The 25,272-nt window shown below is 48.4% G+C and overlaps 1 protein-coding gene across 1 annotated transcript in view; it reads left to right on the forward strand.

Annotated features, from left to right (window-relative positions):
* LOC140630479 (lysine-rich nucleolar protein 1-like) overlaps nt 1-25,272 on the forward strand; it is a 63,910-nt gene that overhangs the window by 12,432 nt on the left and 26,206 nt on the right. Inside the window, 2 exon segments of the mRNA XM_072820764.1 lie at nt 2,049-2,210; nt 22,860-23,094. The gene's annotated coding sequence lies outside the window, so the exon portion shown is untranslated.

Raw genomic sequence — 25,272 nt, forward strand, 5'->3', positions numbered from 1 at the left:
AGTCTCAGAACTTGAATCTAATTCTGCACATTCAAAAGTCCCTGAATATTCTAATATGCAGTGCTGTCTTGTGACTGGCTGTATTGAAATGTGAGCATCTGCCTTTGGCTCAGGGCATGATCCTGAAATCTGGGATCAAGTCCCACACCGGGCTCCTCCTGGGGAGCTTGCTTTTCTATCTGCCTGTGTCTCTGCCTCTCTCCCTCTGTCTCTCATGAATAAATAAATAAAATCTTTTTTAAAAATGTAGCAAAACATTTTAGAATTAGCAAAAAAAAATTAAGAAATGTGCTTATGATTCTGCTTGATTAGCCCTCTGATGAGAATAAAACAGTTTGAAATATACACTGGAAATATATAGCAAATTTACCTTTTTTTCTTCTGTAGACTGAAGCCCTTTGATAAACTGTAAGTGGCTTTATAACTGGCTTTGAGCTTATGCCTCCCAGAAACCCCATGGAGACACATCAAAAGATACTGTTAATGCTCAGCACTTAACCCTAACAAGCTGGCTGCCCATTATTTTTATTATTACAGTGACTGTAGGTAACACTAGGCTGTATTGCAAACATGTGGCATCTTTAAACCAGATTCCAATAGGATTAAAGACACATCCCTGCTCTACTGTTTTGGGGTTTTTTCTTACTGTCAGAAACTCATATGCTTAACATTGAAACTGGATAGTGATGGAGCTTTTGGGGGTTTTTTTGTTTGTTTTTTTTTTAAGAGAGAGGTGGGGTGGGGGGAGGGCAGAGAGAGAGAGAGAGAGTCTTAAGCAGACTACCCCTCAGTGCAGATCCCAACACAGGGCTCGATCTCACAACCCTGAGATCAAGACCTGAGCCGAAATCAAGAGTCGGACCTTTATTTTATTTTATTTATTTTTTATTTTTTTATTTTAATTTTTTTTAAGAGTCGGACCTTTAACCAATGGAGACAGCTGGGAGCCCTGTAGCTTTTCAGTTCTTAATGGCAGTTGACTTTGAAATTAAATTAGTCTCTTTCTTAAAAGTTATATTTTGGGGTAGCTTTAACACAAGAATCCTAAAACTGGCTGCCCTCCTCCGTGTTCTCACATGCTGCTCCCTCTGTTCTCGTATCTACCCCCAACCTCCTAACCCCATTGGTAGAAAGTGCCATCCATTGACCTCCCTGGAAAGAAAATGAAATCACAGAAACATGTTCTTTATAAACCAAAAAGCACATCTGAAAGATAGTAGCTGGATACACAACAGGGAAAAAGTACAGTCCCCTGTTCTTTTTTTTTTTTTTTAAGATTTATTTATTTATGATAGACAGAGAGAGAGAGAAAGAGGCAGAGACACAGGAGGAGGGAGAAGCAGGCTCCATGCTGGGAGCCCGACCTGGGACTCGGTCCCAGGACTCTAGGATCGTGCCCTGGGCCAAAGGCAGGCGCCAAACCGCTGAGACACCCAGGGATCCCTCCCTATTCTTTAACCAAGTTGATTGTTCAAAGAAATTCTAATTAAAAAAAAAAAGTTGGGGGATCCCTGGGTGGCGCAGCGGTTTGGCGCCTGCCTTTGGCCCAGGGTCCCGGGATCGAATCCCACGTCGGACTCCCGGTGCATGGAGCCTGCTTCTCCCTCTGCCTATGTCTCTGCCTCTCTCTCTGTGTGTGTGTGACTATCATAAATAAATAAAATAAAAAATAAATAAAAAATTATTTAAAAAAGTTGACAGTAACATGTGTTCATTGAAATAATATGAGAAGATACAGAAAATAAATCAAATTCTACTTGGTAAAGAGAACTGGAGCAGATTTTTCAAAATGCTGTTAGACTTTCTAAATAGAAATCCCTATGTGTGAGAGAGAAATAGTCCTTATGCGTGGCCCATGTTGTCACATTCATCGAGCCTGGAAATCTAGCAAGGTTTGTGCCATCCAGGGCCTGAGTGGGTGGGGCACAGGAAATCAGTAGTCCCTATGGATTCTCCTTTTTCTCTTGCTTTATCCTCTCTCAGTTTTGGGCTGCATGTTCTAAGTCCATAGTGGCCAGTACTCTAAAGGTGTTTCTTCTTTTTCCCAGATGCCAGACAGGAGCAGTCTTCCCTGCTGTGGTCCTATGACCAGTCTTATCCATCCTACCTGAGCCAGAGGACATTCCCGTCAATTCACTCCACCACCCCGCTGTCTTCCACGGGGGGCATGGGGTTTCCTGCCATCACCGACGTGCCCAGGTGCATTTCAGGTAAAGACCATACTTTAACTACAGACCCACTCCTGCGCTGGGTGAGGCTGGGGTTGCAGGCTGGGCCGAGGCTCACGGTAACTCTCTATCAGCGGCGTGTGGGCAAGGGGATGACAGCTGGCACACCGCGTCCTCTGGATTACGAGGTTATCAAGTACTTGAACATTTTAAGTGAAAAGACTGAAAGCCTGCCAGAGCTGGCATCATTTCCTTAAGATGAAAGTTAATGCCACCGAGCTTTCGTTCTGCTGAATTGTGTCCCCTTCGGTGGGCGCGGTCTCCACCTTCTACTGAGGTGGGCCTTCTCCTGAGGGTCTTAGGCCAGGCCTTCCTCTGCTTGCGTTCCTTTCTCTTCTTGATGTCGCCTGTAAGCCAGATTACAGACTGAAGGCACGGCCTTCCATTTCTAGAGCCTCTGAAGTCCCACACGTCCGAGCTGACTCGTTTGCGAGAGAACACGTGCGAACTTCAGATCTGTATCAGAAGCTAGTCATTTTAAGTGTGCTGAGGCCTGGACAAATCTTAAAAGATTCTTCTGAGAATCTCTGAGGAATTTCAGTTTCTTTCTGTGCCCATGGACCTCTCTGATGCTTTCGTGAGGTCTCTTAGAGAGGTAAGATACGTGAGTTAGAGATATAAGGGTAGGGTCATATATGTTGTCTGCCTTTTGTTACTCTAAGAGAGGCCAATGCAGGTTGTATGGATGATTTTTTTCTACAATTGTAGGATTGTTTTTTTTTTTAATGTGAGACAGAGAGTTAAGAACTGTAATCTTTTTAAGGTTACATGTTTTTTGTTTGTTTCAGCAAATGGTCTTGAATTTCTTCTTGCAAAATATTTAAATACCAAAAATTCCACTTAATCAACTGCACAGGACTATTAAAGATGTCTCTTTTTATGACTCTTAGTCCCTAAACTATATTTCCAAAGGTCAGCAGAATAGGCGTTAGTCTAATAAATAAAGTGACTAAACATTATTTTACTATTACCACAAACTCTAGAAAGTGCCAGTGGAAAAACCCCAAATGATCAGTCAAGGCCTATCAGGAGGGGTTGCTTCCTTCATGTGATTTCAACCCCAGCTGTCTTTGATGCAGTTCATTTTTAAACATCTCTTCTGACTGAGTTTCTATCAAGTCCCCCAAGTCCGGTTTTGAAACCAGCAGCTTCAATAATGTGCCAAGTATATGTGGACATTTATTTTCACAGGACCACTCGTAACTCACAGGAGGGAGTGACGCCTTAAGAGAGGTTAAAAGGAAAGCTCCAGGAATTAATACTAATAAACCAGAAAGTTAAAGCAACCATAAGAAAGCACTAGAACATCTACTTTTTGCTACAGAACCATTCCTTTATTAAGAGCCACCTGTTTGATAGACACACCTCTGCCACAGCAGCCACAGGCAAGTAATTAAGTTTAATAGGAGCCACTCTTATTTTGAAGAAGTTCTCTGTTGAAATCCACAGAGGGGGCAGTTATTAAATTTAATAGGCCCTAAGCAAAGGCAAGCCCTGTGTTGCCAGTTGAATGTTGTTCAGTTGTCTTCTCTGTGTTCTCTCGACTGTGATTGGTTGCGTTATTTTGGCATAGAATATGCCAAATGTTGAAATGCATCTGGCTTTCTCTAAAGATAGGCTCTCTGCTGACACGAGCAGATGATGTTTTGATCTTATTGTTGGGGAGAAGGGGGTGGGTGTCCCAAGTTCAGGGCATACCTGGACCTTGGCTTACTATGGGTTTTGAGTTGCTGGTGCTGAGGACCCAAGAAATAGCTTCCATTCTGACCCAATCAGTGGGGGTAGTTGGCCTGACTCACAGGATTGACTGAACTTGGCTGTGTGATATTTGCTGTTACTTGTAGTTAGACGGGAGGTACAGAAGCTCAGCAGGAACCTGCCTACGTGGCCCGACTCTGATTTTACACGTGGTTCCTGTCAGCTGTGTTCGTGAACATTTGTTTTTTGATACATGTACAACCACCCACATGTGAAGAAAAGATTGAGTAATGAAGGGGCTTCTGTGTACAGAAGGACGGCAAAACATTGCTACAGATTTTACTGAAAGATTTGCTACAATCCCTTTCATTTCCTAAGAGAAAACTTGGGAGTTTGAACCTCGCCTCACTAAAAGTTATTAAAGTTAATTTTTTTCATGAGACGGTGGCTTCTGTGGTTCACATAGAAGGAGGTGGAGGCAATTTGACTAAGGGAACCTGAGTTTTAGTTTCATTGTCAGTGAAGATTCTGTGCACTATCCTCAGCTGTGTGTGTCCGTTCATTCCTTGTGCCTGTGTGGGCCAAAGGGAACAAACTACCCAGAAGTGCCCGCCAGCATGTGTCAGAATTTTGTGCAAGGAGTGAGATGATCTCTGCCCAGGGGTTTGCTGCTCTTGGGACTTTTAACAAAGTTAGCCTTATCTGATCCATGCTAGTGGAGAAACCACTGAGTCATTGGCTTCAAAATGGTAGAAAGATACTCTCTATATATGTTTTTAAATTGATACTTCATTTTTTTTAGAGGAGGTTTAATTAAAAGCGTTTAGAGAAGTTTTAGATTTGCAGAAAAATTGAGCATAAAGTAGAGCTGGGATCTTAACTACCCCCCCCCTCCACTCCTACCCTACTTGCCCGGCATTTTGTCTTATTATTTACTTCTTGCATTTGTGTCTTACATGTGGTACAATTGATGGACTGATATATTGATATATTATTCCTAACTGAAGTCCGTAGTTTACGTGAGCATTCACTCTCAGTGTTGTGCACTTCTCTGGGTTTTGTCAAATGCATAATGCCAAGTATCCACCACTACAAAGTCCTTCTGTAATATTTTAACAATAATTTCGTTGCCCTAAAAATTCCCTGGACTGTACCTGTCGGTCCCTCCACCCCTGGCCCCATAGCCCCCAGGCTGTGATCTTTTACCTCTCTCAATATTTTTGCCTTTTTCAGAATGTTGTACAATTGGAATCATACAGTCTGTAGCCTTTTCAGCCCGGCTTCTTTCCCTTACTTTGCCATGTGCATTTAAGGTCCCTCTATATCTTTCCATTGCTTTGTAGCTCACTTCTTTGTACCACTGGGGACTGTTCTATTTTAAGGATGTTATTTTTTAAAACATCAAATCTGCCCTCCCTGTGCGTGGGAATACCCCACCCACCCACCCCAGGGCCCATTTCCTTTCGTCACTGACTGTCAATGATACCTTCTTTTTAAGAAAGCATTTCATGCATTCACTCCTGGAGAAACACTTCCTCTGTCAGAGCAGTTGTCACAAAACATGACTCAATTCATGGTTTCTGTACTTCTGGGCCAATTTTTAATAAATATTTTTCTTTGGTTTTGTCTATAGACTGCTTACTAAACAGTACATTTAGGTGATGATGCTTTTCAATTCAAGTACAGAAGAGACCTAGCTTAAAAATACCAGCCCAATTTATCTGGCCACTTTGCTGCCCTCCCAGGTAAAGGATGCTCCTTTTCCCTAAGGATGGCTGGCGTTCCATAAGTACACTTACCACTTCCATGCCAGCCGCCAACCCTTTTTGCCACTATGTGTCTCTGCCTCTGTGTGTGTGTGTGTCTCTCTCATTAATAAATAAATAAAATCTTGATGAAAAATACAATGCATGATTTTGGTGCTGAGCTATCAGGTTGCAGCTGTGCATGCTTCTATTAGAAAAAAAAAGAGATGTAAATCACTTATCTACGTTTCTTTTGAAGGAGCTAGAAAACTAGACACCAAGGTGGCTCAGCGGTTGAGCGTCTGCCTTCAGCTCAGGCCAAGAACCTAGAGTTCCAGGATCATGTCCCATGCATTGGGATCCCCAAAGGGAGCCTGCAACTCTCTCTGTCTATGTCTCAGTCTCTCTCTCTCTCTCTCTCTGTGTCTCTCATGGATAAATGAATAAAATCTTTAAAAAAGGGAAAAGGAGCTGGAAAAGTTATCAAGCAAATAAAACCCAAGTAGGTAAACTGAGGAAAAAGAGCAGAAATCAAGTAAATAGAAAATAGTTAAACCACGGAGAAAAAAATCAAAACACTGACTTGGTGAAAAATGCATAAGCTGGGTAAAGCCCAGTGGGTTTGGGGATCTGGAGGTGGCTCAGCAGTTTAGCACCTGCCTTTGGCCCAGGGATGGTCCTGGAGTCCCCGGATCTAGTCCCACATCGGGCTGCCTGCATGGAGCCTGCTTCTCCCTCTGCCTGTGTCTCTGCCTCTCTCCTTTCTCTCTCTCTCATTCTCTCTCTCATGAATGAATACATACAATCTTAAAAGACACACACAAAAAAAGAGCCCAGTACATTCATAGCGAAAAAAGAAAAGTGGAGTCATGAGCACCCTGCAGAGTGCCAAGGTACCCGCCCTACCCCCTTTTCAGAGATCCTTCCCTCTGCAAGGGATCTGGGAAAAGCTGAGGGTGGCGGTCGCGGGGTGGCCACACGTCAGCAGGATCATTGCCATCGCGGTCCCAGGGCTCGGGGGCCCTCCCGCAGAATCCCTGCGCCCCCGGGGCCTCGTGCCCGCGCCCCACTCTGAGGCGCCCCGGGTTCCAAAGCCGTATCCTGGCGACGGGCCAAACGCTGCTCTGGGCCTTGGGCCCCCACGTTGGCACCTGAAGGAGAGCGCCGGGAGCCCAGCTCTGCACCCACGGCCTCCGCCCGGAGCCAAGCGCTCGATGGGCACCTCCCCGGGCAGGCTGCGCCCCTCAGGCACGGCCCGGCCCCGCGGGGTCGGCCCCTGGCAGCAGGGCTCGGCCGCCTGCAGCCCGCGCCCGGCGCCCCCCGACCAGCCTTGGCCCGCAGGGGGGCCCGGCGGTCCCCGCGCCGGCGTCAACCCCGAGGCCATCCTCCAAGCGTCCCGCGACCCGGTCTGGGCGCTCGTCCCTGGCTGCCGCCGCAGGGCACTCCGTGATCCTGTGGACCCTGCGCTCTCTTCTGGGGCTCATCGCCTGGGTCCGCAGGCGCGGCGGCCTGCACAGGGCGAAGCTGTCAGCCCCCCAGGCCCAGGCGTCCCTCACCTGCGCATCCGTCCCGGGCAGACTCCCTGCCTATGTGCCGCAGCTGCGGCTTGTCACCCCGGGGCCAACGTCAGCACCCAGCTGTGCCCAAGATGTCTCCGCAGGGAAGACGGCGTGGAGGGCCCGGGAGGAGCAGGAGGACCCCGCACTCACGGGGCCCCCAGACGCCCGGAGAAGGTGCGCTAAAGGCTCCGGGGCAGCACAGCCAGCATTCGGGCCCTTCAGGGTGGACACAAGCCCCCGTTCCTTTGTGCCCAGGCCTGGGCCTCTGCACAGAAGCCTCCCCGCACAGGGATCAGACGACGCAGCTGACAAGGAGTCCCACCCGGCCGGCAGGAGCTCCTGCCGCCACCGAAATGCCATCAGCAGCTCCTACAGCTCCACCAGGGAGGTCCCCTCAGCGCAGAGGAGGAGGGCTCCAGCCACAAGACAGGGCTGGCCGCCCCCCACGCCCCCAGACAAAGTCAGCCCAGACAGCCCCTGGCGTCCCGCGGCGCCTTCTGTGCCTTGCCAGATGGAGAACCAGCGCCAGGAGGAGGCGGGTGCCACCACCGGGCAGAAAGAAACCTGCAGGAACCGCTCACCCACGTCTCACTGCTCCAGGCCCCGAAGACGCAAGATGCCTCTGCTGCCACACAGGCCAGGGGATCCTGTGCGGCTGCCGCCAGCCCCTGTGCTCGGCTTTCGAGTCACCGCCCAGGACCTAGACGCGGAGAAGAGAGCCGCCCTCCAGCGCATCGACCTCGCTTTGCGATGAGGGGACATGGAGGGCATCTCGAGGGGCGACCTCACGTGCCCTTGCAGTGCCTTGCCCTGGCCTGCTGCACGGGCTGTTGTACTGCCAGCTGTCCCCCCAGCCCCTGGCCTAAGTGCACAGCGGGCGGAGCAGGACTCCCCGCGTCCCCTGGCTGTCCTGCCGCCTGGTGGAGGGGCTGTCTCTGTGCCGCCTCTGTCTCAGGGGGAGCCCAGCTCCCCTGGCGCCCCCTCCTCCCTGTCACAGTCCCTGCCCCCAGCCCCACGCACCTTGCTGGCCTCTGCGTCCTGCCCGGGATCGGGCAGGGCTGACCTGTCAGCCGAGGGCCGGGACCCGTCCAGGCCTGCTCCCTGCTCTGCATCAGGCCTGGCGTGTGCACTGAGCAGCCCAGCTCCTGGCCGGCCCATTCCCGCAGCTGCTGCAGAGTCCCTGCCCCCCTCCAGGGTGAAGCCCGGCGCGGACTCCCCTGCGATGGGAGGCGAGGGAGGGGGATCTCTGCCAACCAAGCACTGGGTCAGTGGTTTCACAGCTGCCAGCTGTGCCTTCCCCACTGCTACCAGCACGGACTGCTCCAAAACAGACTGCCCTAGCCCCATGTATGTCGACTGTCCAGCGTTCAGCTCCCAGAGCTCCCCTCCCACCGTGGGTTCTCGTGTCCCCCCTTCCAGGAGCCTGCCGGTCACTTGCGCCGTCCCTTCCAGCCCCTCGAGCAGCACATCCGTAGGCTTGGCTCACCAGCCAGCCTCTGACGTCCAGGTCACCCCCATGGACTGCACTCCCCCTTGCATGCCTCTGCTCTTGGGTCCCCGTGGCTCAAGTGGGAGCTTCTATCCACCTGCCCAGGCCCTTCCGATGCCCTCCAGGGACAGCATGGGCTCAGTCACAGCCAGCACTGGCCTGCACGCACTGGGGCTCTGGAGCCCCAGCACACCTGTGAACCGTCCCTGTGGGAACCCAGGAACCCCAGCTCAGTCCACACTCGGGGCCACGGATGGGCAGTGTCAGGGAGCCACCACCCTTTGCAGCCCTGTCCCCTACGGACCACGGGCAGCTCGAGCCTCAACCACGGCCCGGGCCCTGACCTCTGCTCTAGGCCAGCTCTCCTTGGGCAGCGCCACACAGGAGGCTTTGGGGGGTTCCTCACCCACATCCTGCACCTCGGGCACCCATGCTGGCACCCAGCCAGGCTGTGCTGCCACCCCAGCTGTCGTGCCCCCTGGCACGGCCACCGCCCCTGGCTCTGTGACCAATGCTGGGCCCGGCAGCTGGCAGCCCTGCCCAATAGCCGGCGCCACAAGCTCAGCCCCGTTGACCTTCGGGGTTGCGGCAGCCCCCGCAGGCCTGGGGAGGCGACAGGCTGCCCCGGATCAGAGGCGCAGCTTTGGCGCTCACAGCGTTACACCACAAACCAGCAGGTCCCCGAGCAGCACACACCGCTCCGGGGACAGCTTGGGCCTGAACACCCGGGGCCACCCTCGCGGCAGCACCCCCAACACCACCGCCCGAGCCAGCACCAAACACAACCCTGTGTCTGGAGGCCCGAACGCCCCTCCTGTTAGTCCCAGCCCGAGGGACCTAGCCGCTCAGAGGCCCCCGAGGCCCAGCCCAGAGCCCAGCAGCACTGCCAGCAAGGCCACCTGCAGGGTCGCGGGGCTCCTGGGCCCTACTCCTCGTGGCGCTGCCTCTGTGCTGAGCACAGCCAGGAGCAGCCCTGCCAGGTCGAGCCCCTCGTCAGCTGCCCCGGGCTCGGGGAGTCGCAAAAGAGCTGCGCCGGGCCACAAGTCATTTCCCGACACCTCGCAATCCACTCTTTTGGGGTCTAGGACGACTGACTCAACCCCTCAGCTGACCCTGATCATGCTTAACCCATCCCCAGATATTTTTTTCTCTTCCCAACATTTTATGTATTTCTTGGTGAGAGACATGGAGAGAGGCAGAACCCTAGTCACAGGGAGAAATAGGCTCCTCGCACGGAGCCCGATGCGGGACCGAACCCAGGACCGGGATGACAATCCCAGCTGAAGGCAGATGCCCAACCGCTGAGCCACCCAGGCATCTCTAGTCCACCCCTCCTACACCCCATTGCCACCCATGGTCTTTCATGTTCCTCTGCTTCCGGCCCACAACCTTGTGCTCTTTGTTTCTTTCTTTGTTTCTTTCTTTTTTTTTACTTATTTAAAGATTTTATTTATTCATCAGAGAGAGAGAGAGGAAGAGACACAGGCAGAGAAAGAAGCAGGCTCCTTGCGGGACTTGATCCTGGGACTCCAAGACCATGCCTGGGGCTGAAGGGAGGCGATCAAATGCCAAGCCACCCAGGCGTCCTTACATGTATTTTTTTTAAACGTGAAATTATTCATGAGAGACAGAGAGAGCTGCAGGTACATGGGGGGCAGGGAGAAGCAGGCTCCGTGCAGGGAGCCTGATGTGGGACTTGATCCCAGGATCCGGGATCTCACCCTGAGCCAAAGGTGGACGCTCAACCTCAGAGCCACCCCGGGCGTCCCCAGTCCACACCTTGCTCCCCATTGCCACCCACGGTCTTGCGTGTTCCTCTGCTTCCCACACACGACCACATGCTCTACTTCTATCTCTAGACACACCCGACCATACCCGTCTAGGAAATAGGCTAAGACAGGACAGATTCTCATTTGACAGTTCTGGTACTGAGGACCGTCCTTGTTTGCTGTGGTGGTGGTGGCGACACGAAGGCTCTCTGTCCACAAACGGTGCCAGGTCATGGGGAGATGACGCAGGAAGGAAAGGACCGGTTTCAGTTTGCAGACATTTGTACATCTGATCAGGAACGTCTCCCACCAGTCAGTGACCCGGGTGTTTGGGGGTGAGGGCGGCAGGACGCCTCGGATGAGATTTCCAGTGTGCCCTTGCCTGGCTGGAACCTGAACCGGAACCGGTGCAGCCTGGGTGGTTCCAAAAGCGCTGTGGGGGGGAGGGGGGGCGAGCGGGTGTCCCCTAAGGGGCAGATATCCTCGTCCCACGGAAGAGGAGAAAAACATTCCCAAGGCCCCTGTTTGGCGCCCGTCCTGAGTCGGGAAACGCTACTGACCCAGGTGGATCCGGAGCAGGCTGCATTGCAGCCGCCCTGCGGTCCCATATTCCTCACACACGACTCACGGGGGTGCCGGTTTCCGGCCCTGCCTGCTGCCTGCCTATCTCTGCATCCAACTTGCAACTTTAAGTCTGTGAGGTTGGAAGCTTCGGCTCTCTGGGTCTTGCTAGAACCCAAACATAGAAGGACGCTTGCCATACGATACCACGTTCAATCAAGCATCTGTGAAATGAATGTCAGGAAGGAAATTCTCAGCCTTGAACGTTTCTGGGCCCTGCTCCCACGGCTTTCACACCGACCCAGGTCCAAAGGCCTCGGAAAACCTCAGCACGAGGGCTCTATTTCTGTCCCTTTGAACACAGGTTGCCTGTCTGCTTCCCTTGACACTAAAGAAGCAGGGAGCCCGGGTGGCTCCGTGTTGAGCATCTGCCTTGGAGTCACGTCGTGATCCTGGGGTCCTGGGGCCTGGGCTCCAACATCGGGCTTCCAGCGGGGAGCCTGCTTCTCCCTCTCCCTTTGTCACTGCCTGTTTCTCATGAATAAATAAATCCATGATCCGGGATGAAATTCGAGACTCCTGGATGGCTCAGCGGTTGAGTGTATGTCTTTGGCTCAGGGTGTGATCCCATGATCCGGGATCCAGCCCCACATTGAGCTCCTTGCATGGAGCCTGCTTCTCCCTCTGCCTAGATATCTGCCTAGGTCTCTGCCTCTCTCTCTCTCTCTCTCAAAAATAAAATCTGAGAAAAAAAAAAGAAATTCCCTACATTTGGACTTGTAGGTCACCTGATCAGAAAGATGCCTTGTAGGACAAGACCCAAGAGGTAGTCCAGAGAAATAAGGATGGACCAAAATTTTACACACCTGACCCAACCCCCCACTTCCCAATAGTCAAAATCATGAAGAAGGGGAAAGCAGGCCAGGTGGCCACCAGAAATTCAAAATCCACTTCTCCTCTCCAAGCACAAGCGCCAAAACCAATGCTCAACTCACTGCCAGCTCTTCCACCTCTTTCAGAGGCTGAAAGGCAACCACAGATGAAGCTGTTTGCAGGAGGAAAAGACAGGAGCAGGCAGACGTGGGGGCAGAAGGGTGGAAGGTGATGGATAAGAAAAAGGAAAAGAGGGGCACCTGGGTCACTCCGTGGTTGAGCGTCTGCCTCAGGCTCAAGGTGTGATGCTGGGGTCCTGGGGTTGAGTCCCACATCGGGTCCCTGTGGGGATCCTGCTTCTCCCTCTCCCTGTGTCTCAGCCTCTCTCTGTGTCTCTCATGAATAAATAAAGAAATCTTTAAAAATCAAAGAACACAAAGTTTAACTCTGCCTTGGGCCTTGTGGGCAGCTCCCCTGGGGCCTCTGCCTGAGCCCCACCATCCCCCAGGCTCCTCCTCCCCCTCCCCTCTCTTCCCCCCCTTCCCCCCAGTTTCTACAGCACTACAGTGGCTGGAGTGGTCAACTCCTCTGCCATCTCTGGTGCCTCCACTGCCATCACACCCCCACCTCCCCACTTCAGGCAAGGAGCAATAATCACCCTAAGCCATTGGGCCACCTTCTTCTGAGGTTCACGTTGCAGTACCTCCCAAATCAGTAGGCAGGAAGGAGGCCCGAGGGCTCCCTTGGACTTCAACCACCCGCTTCAGATTTTCCCACGGGAGCCTGACAGTGGGAGTGGGGAAGGAACATCGATTGACTTTTTAGAGGACATAGGGGCATTAGAGGACATTATACAGCTTTCAAGCCAATTCAAGGTTGTTGGTTGATTTTTCAAAGACATGTCCTTGGAGCTATCAAGGTCACATATCATACAGATAACCAGCTTTATCTCCCCCACCCCCACCCCACCGTTGGGGTGGGCAGTGGGATATGCTATGCTCCCGTCACAGTTTGTGAGCCTGTAATGGGGCGGTCAAAATAGACCCCTCCATCACCATTAGACAAAGAAACCACATTTGCTGTCTTACTAGAAAACAGGCAGAGAAAAGATGAGAACTACTTATGCCCTTGTTCCACCCAGACTGACCTGGATGCTGGAGGGTCTAGGCCCAAGGGACAGCCCTACTCAACTTTGCTGTAACACCTCAATGGATTAGTTAAATTGTGCCTGTTATGATTTGTCCACTGAAACTACTTAAAATGGTCGATTTTGTCTGTCTCGTATACTTTTCATTGTTAAGAGCAAATAGGTTTTAAAAAATGGTTTATAGGTTAAACCTTTACAGGAGTTTCCAAAATCTTTGGTGACCTGAAACTTTGAAGGTGTGCTAGGTTAATTAATAACTTGGGTTAAATTCATCGGATACCTATGTCTGTCTTTTCAACAGAAGGTAAAATACTAAAGCATAAGTCCCTAAGACATCGAAGGTGGTTTTTGGTTTTGTTTCCTTCTGTTTTCCTTCCCCCCTACCCTTTTCTTTTCTCTCCCCCACCAATTTTTCTTTTTGTTTTATTCAGGAAAACTGGAGATACCTGGGTATGTTAGTAAGCATGTCTCATGCTTTCTTAAAAATTGTGTTATAAACACATACACACACACACTGTGTTTCTAAAAACTATGACATGAAGTCATACATTTGCCAAGCTAAAGAATTCTGGTAAGATAGACAGTGTACTGCTGGTTCTTACTGACTTTTCACCAGAGACTGAGGTTTCTAGGAGTTAACAGTCTGCCACATGAGACGCCTGGGTGGCTCAGCGGTTGAGCATCTGCCTTGGGCTCAGGGCCTGATCACGGAGTTCCGGATTCATTCCTGCATTTGGCTCCTTTTGGGGAGCCTACTTCTGCCTATGTCTCTGCCTCTCTGTCTCTGTCTCTCTCCCTCCCCTCCTCTCCCTTCTCCTCCCTCTCTCTCCTCCTTTCCCCCTCACACAGTGCTCTCTCTAAAAAAAAGTAAATAAGTACAATTTAAAAGAAGTCTGCCACATGGAATCAAGACTCCTGGAAAATGATAAGGAAAGGAACTTCGTGTGTGAGAAGGTAGGAGATGTGTAGAAGAGGTACAAGGCATGAGAATACATTTTTTGTTGAGGGAAAAGAAAGTAATCCTGTCCCAAAAGGAGCCTGGCTATTTTTTTTATATATGTTTTAAGCTTTTATTTACTTATTCATGAGAGACACAGAGAGAGGCAAAGAGAGAGGCAGAGATAGGAGAAGCAGGCTCCATGCAAGGAGCCCGATATGGGACTCGATCCCGGGACTCCAGGATCATACCCTGGCCTGAAGGCAGACAGACGGTCAACCGCTGAGCCCCCCCAGGCATCCTAGAACCTGGCCATTTAGAGAAAGAAAGCTCAAGACTGACTCTGAATGGAACAGGACATCGTAGAAGGTGTTTCTGAAGCCCTCTTTTTGAGATTTTAAAAAAAGGCTTTATGTATTCATGAGATACACCGAGAGAGAGAGAGGCAGAGACACAGGCAGAGGGAGAAGCAGGCTGCACAGGAGAGCTCCGATGTGGGACTCGATCCCAGGACCCTGGGATCACACCCTGAGCAGAAGGCGGACGCTCAAAGGCTGAGCCACCCAGGCATCCCTGAAGGAGAGCTCTTGAAAAGGAATTGATTGTATGCATGGTCAGGACAGACTGAGATTGGGAGAAGTGAGTTTTACAAGGACACTGGCATAACATCGAGATTTGGCTCTTCTCTCTGTCAACATGACTAGGTTTTCTTGCATTGGTAGTCTACTCTTGAGAAAAGATTGTGAACAGAGAAATAAAGACTAGGTTTGTTAGTTTGTTTACTCGTCCAGAACAGGAAGCTTTTAAGATTCGTTTTTATCTGGTCTTTACCTACGTAACAGAGTGAAAACTTCTCAAAAGTAAAGGAGCTGCATTTTGGGGAAACTCTATAACCTGCTGTAGAATCTCCTAGGGCCACCTTGGCGAAACAGATACTGAAGTTTTCAGTTTTGTAATGATCCGTGATTCTTTGTAGGCACCTGCCTTGAAAATTCTGAGATGTTGGTTGGTTTGACCGGCTGGGTGGCTGACTGTGTGGCTGGCTGTTTGCTTGTTTGTTCATTCATTCATTGATTTTCAACAGATTCCCAAAAGTCAGACCCTAAATAGAGTCTCTTGACTAATATATATATAGTTTACCTGCTATGTGAAGTCACATGAGAAGCATTGTCAAACAGATAATAATAAGCCCTCTTTGATTCTATTGGGTGTGTGAATGCGGTCAGTGTTCCAAAAGCAAAATGAAATTCCTAAAATTGTAACATGTCCTGGTACAGTGCCATTGCTCGACGTTCGAATTGTTAAAATGCTGTGTGTGATAGAAAATGATCAAATTTTCTTCTCAACTGCATTATAATGAACTCTCATCGGGTCATTCACCATGTCCATTGTTGACCGCCCTGTCCTTTACAGGTGTGGTTCTGATGTTCTTGCAAAAATATGGTCCACCTGAGAGGGAGGGGCAATATGGCGGAAGAGTAGGGTCCCCAAGTCACCTGTCCCCACCAAATTACCTAGATAACCTTCAAACCATCCTGAAAATCTACAAATTCGGCCTGAGATTTAAAGACGGCAGCCCTGGTGGCCCAGCGGTTTAGTGCCGCCTGCAGGCCGGGGTGTGATCCTGGAGACCCTGGATGTAGCCCCACATCGGGCTCCCCGCATGGAGCCTGCTTCTCCCTCTCCCTCTGCCTGTGTCTCTGCCTCTCTCTCTCGCTCTGTGTCTCTCATGAATAAATAAAAAATAAAATTAAAAAAATGAATAAAGAGAACAGCTGGAATGCTACAGTCATCAGAGTTCGCGCTTCTATCAAGGTAGGAAGACGGGAAAAAAGGAATAAAGGAACAAAGGCCTCCGAGGGGGAGGGGCCCCGCGAGGAGCCGGGCTGAGGCCGGGGCGAGTGTCCCCAGGACAGGAGAGCCCCGTCCCGGAGGAGCAGGAGCTGCACCATCTCCCCGGGCGGAAAGGGGCTCGCGGGGAGGTGGAGCAGGACCCAGGAGGGCGGGGATGCCCTCGGGCTCCCGGGGACACTAACAGACACCTGCGCCCCGGGGAGAGCCCCACACTCCGCGGCCGAGCTCCCTAAGGGCTGCAGCGCGGGCGGCGGGACCCGGAGCAGCTCGGAGGGGCTCGGGCAGAGGAAGAGGCTCCGGGCGGAGGGGGCTGCGCGGTTCCAGGAGCAGCTCGGGGGGCTCGGGCGGCGGCTCCGCGGAGGGGGCTGCGGGGCAGGAGCGCGAATCCAACAGCGCAGGCCCCGGAGCACAGGGCGCCGGGACACAGCCCAGGATCCCGCCTCCCCCGGGACAGGGAGAGGCCGAGGGCCCAGGACAGCGAGGACGCTCCTTTCCCAGCTGAGCAGATCAGCGGCCCCGCCCCGGAGCCTCCAGGCCCTGCAGACGGAGTAGTTCCTGCGGGGGCTGAATCCAGGTTTCCAGAGCTGCCGCAGCCACTAGAGTTGTTCCTCCTGGGGCCTCACGGGGTAAACAACCCCCACGGAGCCCCCACCAGGCAGGGGCACAGCAGCTCCCCCAAGTGCTAACACCTGAAAATCAGCACAGAAGGCCCCTCCCCCAGAAGACCAGCTAGACGGACAAGGGAAAAAGAAATTATTGACCAAGCAGCACCGGAAAGTTCCAGGGGAAGTCAAGGGACTTACAGTATACAGAATCAGAAGATACTCCCCCTTGTTTTTTTGTTTTGTTTTGTTGTTTTGTTTTGTTTTTTGCTGTTTGATTTCCGTTTGCTTCCCTCCTTTTTTTCTTTTTCTTTTTTTTCTCGTTGTCTTCTTTATTCCTTTCTTTTTCACTTTTTCTTCCTTTTTTCTTTTTCTTTCCTTCTTTCTCTTCTTTCTTTTTCTCCTTTTCCCAGTACAACTTGTTTTTGGCCACTCTGCACTGATCAAAATGACTAGAAGGAAAACCTCACGTCAAAAGAAAGAATCAGAAACAGTCCTCTCACCCACTGAGTTAAAAAATTTGGATTACAATTCAATGTCAGAAAGCCAATTCAGAAACACAATTATAAAGCTACTGGTGGCTCTAGAAAAAAGCATAAAGGACTCAAGAGACTTCATGACTGCAGAATTTAGATCTAATCAGGCAGAAATTTAAAATCAATGGAATGAGATGCAATCCAAACTAGAAGTCCAAACAACGAGGGTTAACGAGGTGGAAGAACGAGTGAGTGACATAGAAGACAAGGTGATGGCAAAGAGGGAAACTGAGGAAAATAGAGACAAACAAAAGATCATGAGGATAGATTAAGGGAAATAAGTGACAGCCTGAGGAAGAAAAATCTACCTTTAATGGCGGTTCCCGAGGGCGCCAAAAGGGCCAGAAGGCCAGAATATGTATTTGAACAAATCATAGCTGAAAACTTTCCTAATCTAGGAAGGGAAACAGGCATTCAGATCCAGGAAATAGAGAGATCCCCCCCCCAAAAAATCAATAAAAAACATTCAACACCTGGACATTTAATAGTGAAGCTTGCAAATGCCAAAGATAAAGAGAAGATCCTTAAAGCAGCAAGAGACAAGAAATCCCTGACTTTTATGGAGAGGAGTATTAGGGTAACAGCAGACCTCTCCACAGAGACCTGGCAGGCCAGAAAGGGCTGGCAGGACATATTCAGGATCCTAAATGAGAATAACATGCAACCAAGAATACTTTATCCAGCAAGGCTCTCATTCAAAATGGAAGGAGAGATAAAGAGCTTCCAAGACAGGCAGGAACTGAAAGAATATGTGATCTCCAAACCAGCTCTGCAAGAAATTTTATGGGGGACTCTCAAAATTCCCATTTAAGAAGAAGTTCAGTGGAACAATCCACAAAAACAAGGACTGAATAGATATCATGATGACACTAAACTCATATCTTTCAATAGTAACTCTGAACGTGAACGGACTTAATGACCCCATCAAAAGGCGCAGGGTTTCAGACTGGATAAAAAAGCAGGACCCATCTATTTACTGTCTACAAGAGACTCATTTTAGACAGAAGGACACCTACAGCCTGAAAATAAAAGTTTGGAGAACCATTTACCATTCAAATGGCCCTCAAAAGAAAGCAGGGGTAGCCATCCTTATATCAGATAAACTAAAATTTACCCCGAAGACTGTAGTGAGAGATGAAGAGGGACACTATATCATACTTAAAGAATCTATCCAAAAAGAGGACTTAACAATCCTCAATATATATGCCCCGAATGTGGGAGCTGCCAAATATATCAATCAATTAATAACCAAAGTTAAGACACACTTAGAGAATAATACACTTACACTTGGTGACTTCAATCTAGTGCTTTCTACACTCGATAGGTCTTCTAAACACAACATCTCCAAAGAAACGAGAGCTTTAAATGATACACTGGACCAGATGGATTTCACAGATATCTACAGAACTTTACATTGAAACTCAACTGAATACACATTCTTCTCAAGTGCACATGGAACTTTCTCCAGAATAGAACACATACTGGGTCACAAATCAGGTCTGAACCGATGCCAAAAGGTTGGGATCGTCCCCTGCATATTGTCAGATAATAATGCCTTGAAATTGGAACTAAATCACAACAAGAAGTTTGGAAGGACCTCAAACACGTGGAGGTTAAGGACCATCCTGCTAAAAGAATGAAAGGGTCAACCAGGAAATTAAGGAAGAATTAACAGATTCATGGAAACAAATGAGAATGAAGAGACAACCGTTCAAAATCTTTGGGATGCAGCAAAAGCAGTCTGGAGGGGGAAATACATCGCAATACAAGCATCCATTCAAAAACTGGAAAGAACTCAAATATAAAAGCTAACCTTACACATAAAGGAGCTAGAGAAAAAACAGCAAATAGATCCTACACCCAGCAGAAGAGACTTAATAAAGATATGAGCAGAACTCAACGAAATCGATACCAGAAGAACTGTGGAACAGATCAATAGAACCAGGAGTTGGTTCTTTGAAAGAATTAATAAGGTAGATAAACCATTAGCCAGCCTTATTAAAAAGAAGGGAGAGAAGACTCAAATTAATAAAATCATGAATGTGAAAGGAGAGATCACTACCAACACCAAGGAAATACAAACGATTTTAAAAACATATTATGAGCAGCTATACGCCAATAAATTAGGCAATCTAGAAGAAATGAACGCATTTCTGGAAAGCCACAAACTATCAAAACTGGAACAGGAAGAAATAGAAAACCTGAACAGGCCAATAACCAGGGAGGAAATTGAAGCAGTCATCAAAAACCTCCTAAGACACAAAAGTCCAGGGCCAGATGGCTTCCCTGGGGAATTCTATGAAACGTTTTAAGAAGAAACCATACCTATTCTACTAAAGCTGTTTGGAAAGATAGAAAGAGATGGAGTACTTCCAAATTCGTTCTATGAGGCCAGCATCACCTTAATTCCATAACCAGACAAAGACCCCACCAAAAAAGAGAATTACAGACCAATATCCCTGATGAACAGGGATGCAAAAATTCTCAACAAGATAATAGCCAATAGGATCCAACAGCACATTAAGAAAATTATTCACCAGGACCAAGTGGTATATATTCCTGGGACACAAGGCTGGTTCAACACTCGAAAAACAAACAATGTGATTCATTGTATCAGCAAGAGAAAAACCAAGAACCATACGATCCTCTCATTAGATGCAGAGAAAGCATTTGACAAAATACAGCATCCATTCCTGATCAAAACTCTTCAGAGTGTAGGGATAGAGGGAACATTCCTCAACATCTTAAAAGCCATCTACGAAAAGCCCACGCAAATATCATTCTCAATGGGGATGCACTGGGAGCCTTTCCCCTAAGATCAGGAACAAGTCAGGGATGTCCACTCTCACCACTGCTATTCAACATAGTCCTAGAAGTCCTAGCCTCAGCAATCAGACAACAAAAAGACATTAAAGGCATTCGAATTGGCAAAGAAGTCAAACTCTCCCTCTTCGCTGATGACATGAAACTCTACATAGAAAACCCAAAACCCTCCCCCCCAAGATTGCTAGAACTCATACAGCAATTCGGCAGTGTGGCAGGATACAAAATCAATGCCCAGAAGTCAGTGGCATTTCTATACACTAACAATGAGACTGAAGAAAGAGAAATTAAGGAGTCAATCCCATTTACAATTGCACCCAAAAGCATAAGATACCTATGAATAAACCTAACCAAAGAGGTAAAGGATCTATACCCTAAAAACTACAGAACACTTCTGAAAGAATTTGAGGAAGACACAAAGAGATGGAAAAATATTCCATGCTCATGGATTGGCAGAATGAATATTGTGAAAATGTCAATGTTACCCAGGGCAATATACACATTTAATGCAATCACTATCAAAATACCATGGACTTTCTTCAGAGAGTTGGAACAAATAATCTTAAGATTTGTGTGGAATCAGAAAAGACCCCGAATAGCCAGGGGAATTTTAAAAAAGAAAACCATAGCTGGGGGCATCACAATGCCAGACTTCAGGTTGTACTACAAAGCTGTGGTCATCAAGACAGTGTGGTACTGGCACAAAAACAGACACAGAGATCAATGGAACAGAATAGAGAACCCAGAAGTCTACCCTCAACTTTATGGTCAACTAATATTCGATAAAGGAGGAAAGACTATCCATTGGAAGGAAGACAGTCTCTTCAGTAAATGGTGCTGGGGAAATTGGACATCCACATGCAGAAGAATGAAACTAGACCACTCTCTTTCACCATACACAAAGATAAATTCAAAATGGATGAAAGATCCATTGTGAGACAAGGTTCCATCAAAATCCTAGAGGAGAACACAGGCAACACCCTTTTTGAACTTGGCCTCAGTAACTTCTTGCAAGATACATCCATGAAGGCAAAAGAAACAAAAGCAAAAATGAACTATTGGGACTTCATCAAGATAAGAAGCTTTTGCACAGCAAAGGATACAGTCAACAAAACTAAAAGACAACCTCCAGAATGGGAGAAGATAGTTGCAAATGACGTATCAGATAAAGGGCTAGTATCCAAGATCTATAAAGAACTTATTAAACTCAACAGCAAAGAAACAAACAATCCAATCATGAAATGGGCAAAAGACATGAAGAGAAATCTCACAGAGGAAGACACAGACATGGCCAACATGCACATGAGAAAATGCTCCGCATCACTTGCCATCAGGGAAATACAAATCAAAACCACAATGATATACCACCTCACAACAGTGAGAATGAGGAAAATTATTCACAAGGCAGGAAATCTCAAATGTTATAGAGGATGCGGAGAAAAGGGAACCCTCTTGCACTGTTGGTGGGAATGTGAACTGGTGCAGCCACTCTGGAAAACTATGTGCAGGTTCCTCAAAGGGTTAAAAATAGACCTGCCCTACGACCCAGCCATTGCACTGCTGGGGATTTACCCAGAGATACAGATGCAATGAAACGCCGGGACACCTGCACCCCGATGTTTCTAGCAGCAATGGCCACAATAGCCAAACTGTGGAAGGAGCCTCGGTGTCCATCGAAAGATGAATGGATAAAGAAGATGTGGTCTATGTATACAATGGAATATTCCTCAGCCATTAGAAATGACAAATTCCCACCATTTGCTTCAACGTGGATGGAACTGGAGGGTATTATGCTGAGTGAAATAAGTCAATCGGAGAAGGACAAATATTATATGGTCTCATTCATTTGGGGAATATAAATAGTAGTGAAAGGGAATAGAGGGGAAGGGAGAAGAAATGGGTAGGAAATATCAGAAAGGGAGAAAGAACATGAGAGACTCCTAACTCTGGGAAAGGAAGTGGTGGAAGGGGAAGAGGGCAGGGGGTGGAGGTGACTGGGTGGCAGGTACTTAGGGAGACACTTGACAGGATGATCACTGGGTGTTATTCTGTATGTTGGCAAATTGAACACCAATAAAAAATAAATGTATTATTAAAAGAAAAAAAAAGCAACAACAACAAATAAATATGGTCCATCTTCCAGAGGATTCACGGAAAGGACTTTTGACAAATACCGGTTTCTGGTCACCTTGAGATCATAAAAACTCCAGTATGAATTGCCAGAACTAATGAAGAAGCTGCATTTAAACAGAACAGAAAGGAACAACATGGAACTGAATGAGCAAAGGACAATGATGACCGGTTTTTAATGACTCTTGTTTCAAATATTGTTGATCCCCTCTTGTGCTCTTCCAGTTTGAAGGAAACGTTGTCTCTAGAGATATCTATAACTTACAGAAATTTTAGGAAAATGTTTTGTGAACAAATTAAGATAGTTATCTTTCCTCCCTCCCTGTGACCCTCCAGAGTTCAGAAACTCAGTGAGTATTCTTTCTCTTATGGCAATTGTAAATCATCTGTGTAAGTTCCATGGGAATCTGCTCTCATTGTAACCAGACACCATTAGAAGGATTGGTTGTGTTACCAAGGCCTTCCTTGAGTAGGATGGCATCTGTTTTTCTTTTTCTTCCTTTCCCACCCCTCTCCCCCCCACCCCCATTTTGTTTTTCAAAGTAATCTCTACTCCCAATATGGGGCTCGAACTCACAACCTTGAGGTCAAGAGTCATGCTCTCTAATAACTGAGCAGGCCAGGTGCCCCTGGAATGTCATCCCTTAAGACACAGGCATAGACTCAGATAGGATCAGACAGCTTTGAGAAACTCAGATCAACTCTCTGGAGCCAGTCAAGCCCCTTGGAAACTGTTGGCCTGACACCTTCCTTACAGAGGTCCCCACAGCCTTACCAGGTGAGTCAAGAGTGCCACCTCCTGGCAGGTGAAACCAAGAGTCAGCTGCTTACCGGGACTGAGCCTCCCAGGTGCCCCTAAAAGGTGCTTTGAAATGCTGAAGTTCTTCCTTCTTGCCTTGCCTTTACAGGGATGACATCGGTGACCACATCTGTCTACCTGGAGAGGAAGAAAATATTCCAGATTGCTGAAGCCTGGTTTTCCACACTGCAGATGACAGGACATGCCCTCCAACCTGACCCCGGAATTCCCTCACTCTGAGCCAAGGCCAGGGGGTCTTGTTGTTTTAAGTTGTGGTGAAAAATAGACATGACCTACAATGGAGCATTTTAGCCGTTTCTAAGCCTAGAGTTCAGCAGTATTAGGTACGTTCACATCCTCCTCGCCACATTAACTTCCATTCCGTTTTTTAAATTTAATTTTTTTTAAATTTTAAATACATTTAAAAATGTATTTATTGGGGATCCCTGGGTGGCTCAGCGGTTTGGCACCTGCCTTTGGCCCAGGGCGCGATCCTGGAGTCCCGGGATCGAGTTCCGCGTCAGGCTCCCGGCATGGAGCCGGCTTCTCCCTCCTCCTGTATCTCTGCCTCTCTTTCTCTCTATGTCTATCATAAATAAATAAATAAATCTTTTTAAAAAATGTATTTATTCATGAGAGACACAGAGAGAGAGGCAGAGACACAGGCAGAGGGAGAAGCAGGCTCCCCGCAGGGAACTGGATTCGGGACTCGATCCCAGGACCCCGGTATGATGCCTGGAGCCAAAAGAAGACGCTCAACCCCTGAGCCACCCAGGTGCCCCATACATTCTTAATTTTTTAAAAGTTCATTCATTCATTTTTTCATTATCTCTAGATCCAACATAGAGCTTGAACTCTCGACCCTGAGTGAGATCAAGAGTTGAGTGCTGTTCTGATTGAGCCGGCCAGGTGCTCCTGCCATTTCATTTTTTCAAGAACCCTAGGAAGGTGGCTCAGAGTCACCATTTGTCCGCCCCCCACCCCTCCATGTGGAGGTGCCATCTGTCGGGCTAGTTCATGTTTGTCCATCTTCCCTCCTCCTTTTACTAGACAGAAGGTGGCTTGTGAAACAGCTGGTGACTATATCAAATGAGACTGAGGATTTCCCTTGGGAAGTGGGTGCGAGAGGGAGGACAGGTCAAGGGAGAACCAGGAACGTGTTGGTGTTGCTTTAGAGGAAAGAGTGTGCTTGCTGGGCCCTCACCCAGGGTGGATGAGTCAGAACTATCCCGGGCCAGGCCTCCCTTAGTCCTTCACCCTTATCACTCCATGCCTTAGTTTGGTCTCTGAACCCTAAGATATCATCATGTGTTTAAGTCCCCCTCAGACTCAGCAGACGCTCCCAGATGGACCCCACCCCTGGAAGGCATTAGAGTGAGATGCCAACCTCCACATCCAGGATTGATTCCCAAAGGGTGTAATGGGGTTTCCTGGGTTAGGAAACCAGGAGGGGACACTTTAGGCTGCCAAGAGGAGGTGAGGTCTTCACACATCCTCTTTCCCCTTCCCTTTCCCCTTCCCCTTTCCTAAACCTAACTCTCCCCGTCCTCTCCTCCTCTCTGTGGGATTTGCTTAAACTAGAATCTTTGTATCATGTAGTAGATTTCCCATTCTCCACTTAATGAAAGGTACATTCTAAAAAAAAAAAAATCAGGGTGCTGTTGTCCTGACATTTCCCTGCATCAGTATCTTTGGGGTAAACCCCCAGCAGTGCAACGGCTGGGTCGTAGGGTAGTTCTTTTTCTTAACTCTTTGAGGAAATGTCCACATAGTTTTCCAGAGTGGCTGTACCAGTTCCCGTTGCCACCAACAGTGCAAGAGGGTTCCCCTTTCTCCACAGCTTCTCCAACATTTGTTGTTTCCCCTCTTGTTCATTTCCGCCATCCTCACTGGTGTGAGGTGGTATCTCGTTGTGGTTTGGATTTGTATCTCCCTGATGGCCAGTGGTGCGGAGCATTTTCTCATGTGCTTGTTGGCCACGTCTGTGTCTTCCATTTGGAAGTTTCTGTTCCTGTTTTTTGCCCATTTCATGATTGGATTGTTTGTTTCTTTGCTGTTGAGTTTAATCAGTTCTTTATAGGTCTTGGATACCAGCCCCTTGATCTCATAGGTCACTTGCAAATGTCTTCTCCTATTCTGCAGGTTGTCTTTTGGCGCCGTTGACTCTTTCTTTGGCTGTGCGGAAGCGGTTTATCTCGATGAAGTCCCAAGAGTTCATTTTTGCTTTTGCTTCCCTTGCCTTCAGAGATGTGTCTTGCAAGAAGTTGCTGTGGCCAAGTTCAAAAAGCACAGTTGCCTGTGCTCTCCTCCAGGATTTTGATGGATTCTTGTCTCACGTCTAGATCTTTCGTCCATTTTGAGTTTCTCTTTGTGTCTGGTGTAAGAGAATGGTCTAGTTTCATTCTTCTGCACGTGGCTGTCCAATGTTCCCAGCACCGTTTATTGAAGAGACTGTCCTTTTCCCAGTGGGTAGTCTTTCCTGCTTTGTCAAATACTAGTGGACCATAGAGGTGAGGGACCGT

Source organism: Canis lupus, chromosome 3, assembly GCF_048164855.1.
Source record: "Canis lupus baileyi chromosome 3, mCanLup2.hap1, whole genome shotgun sequence".
Taxonomy (NCBI): Eukaryota; Metazoa; Chordata; class Mammalia; order Carnivora; family Canidae; genus Canis; species Canis lupus.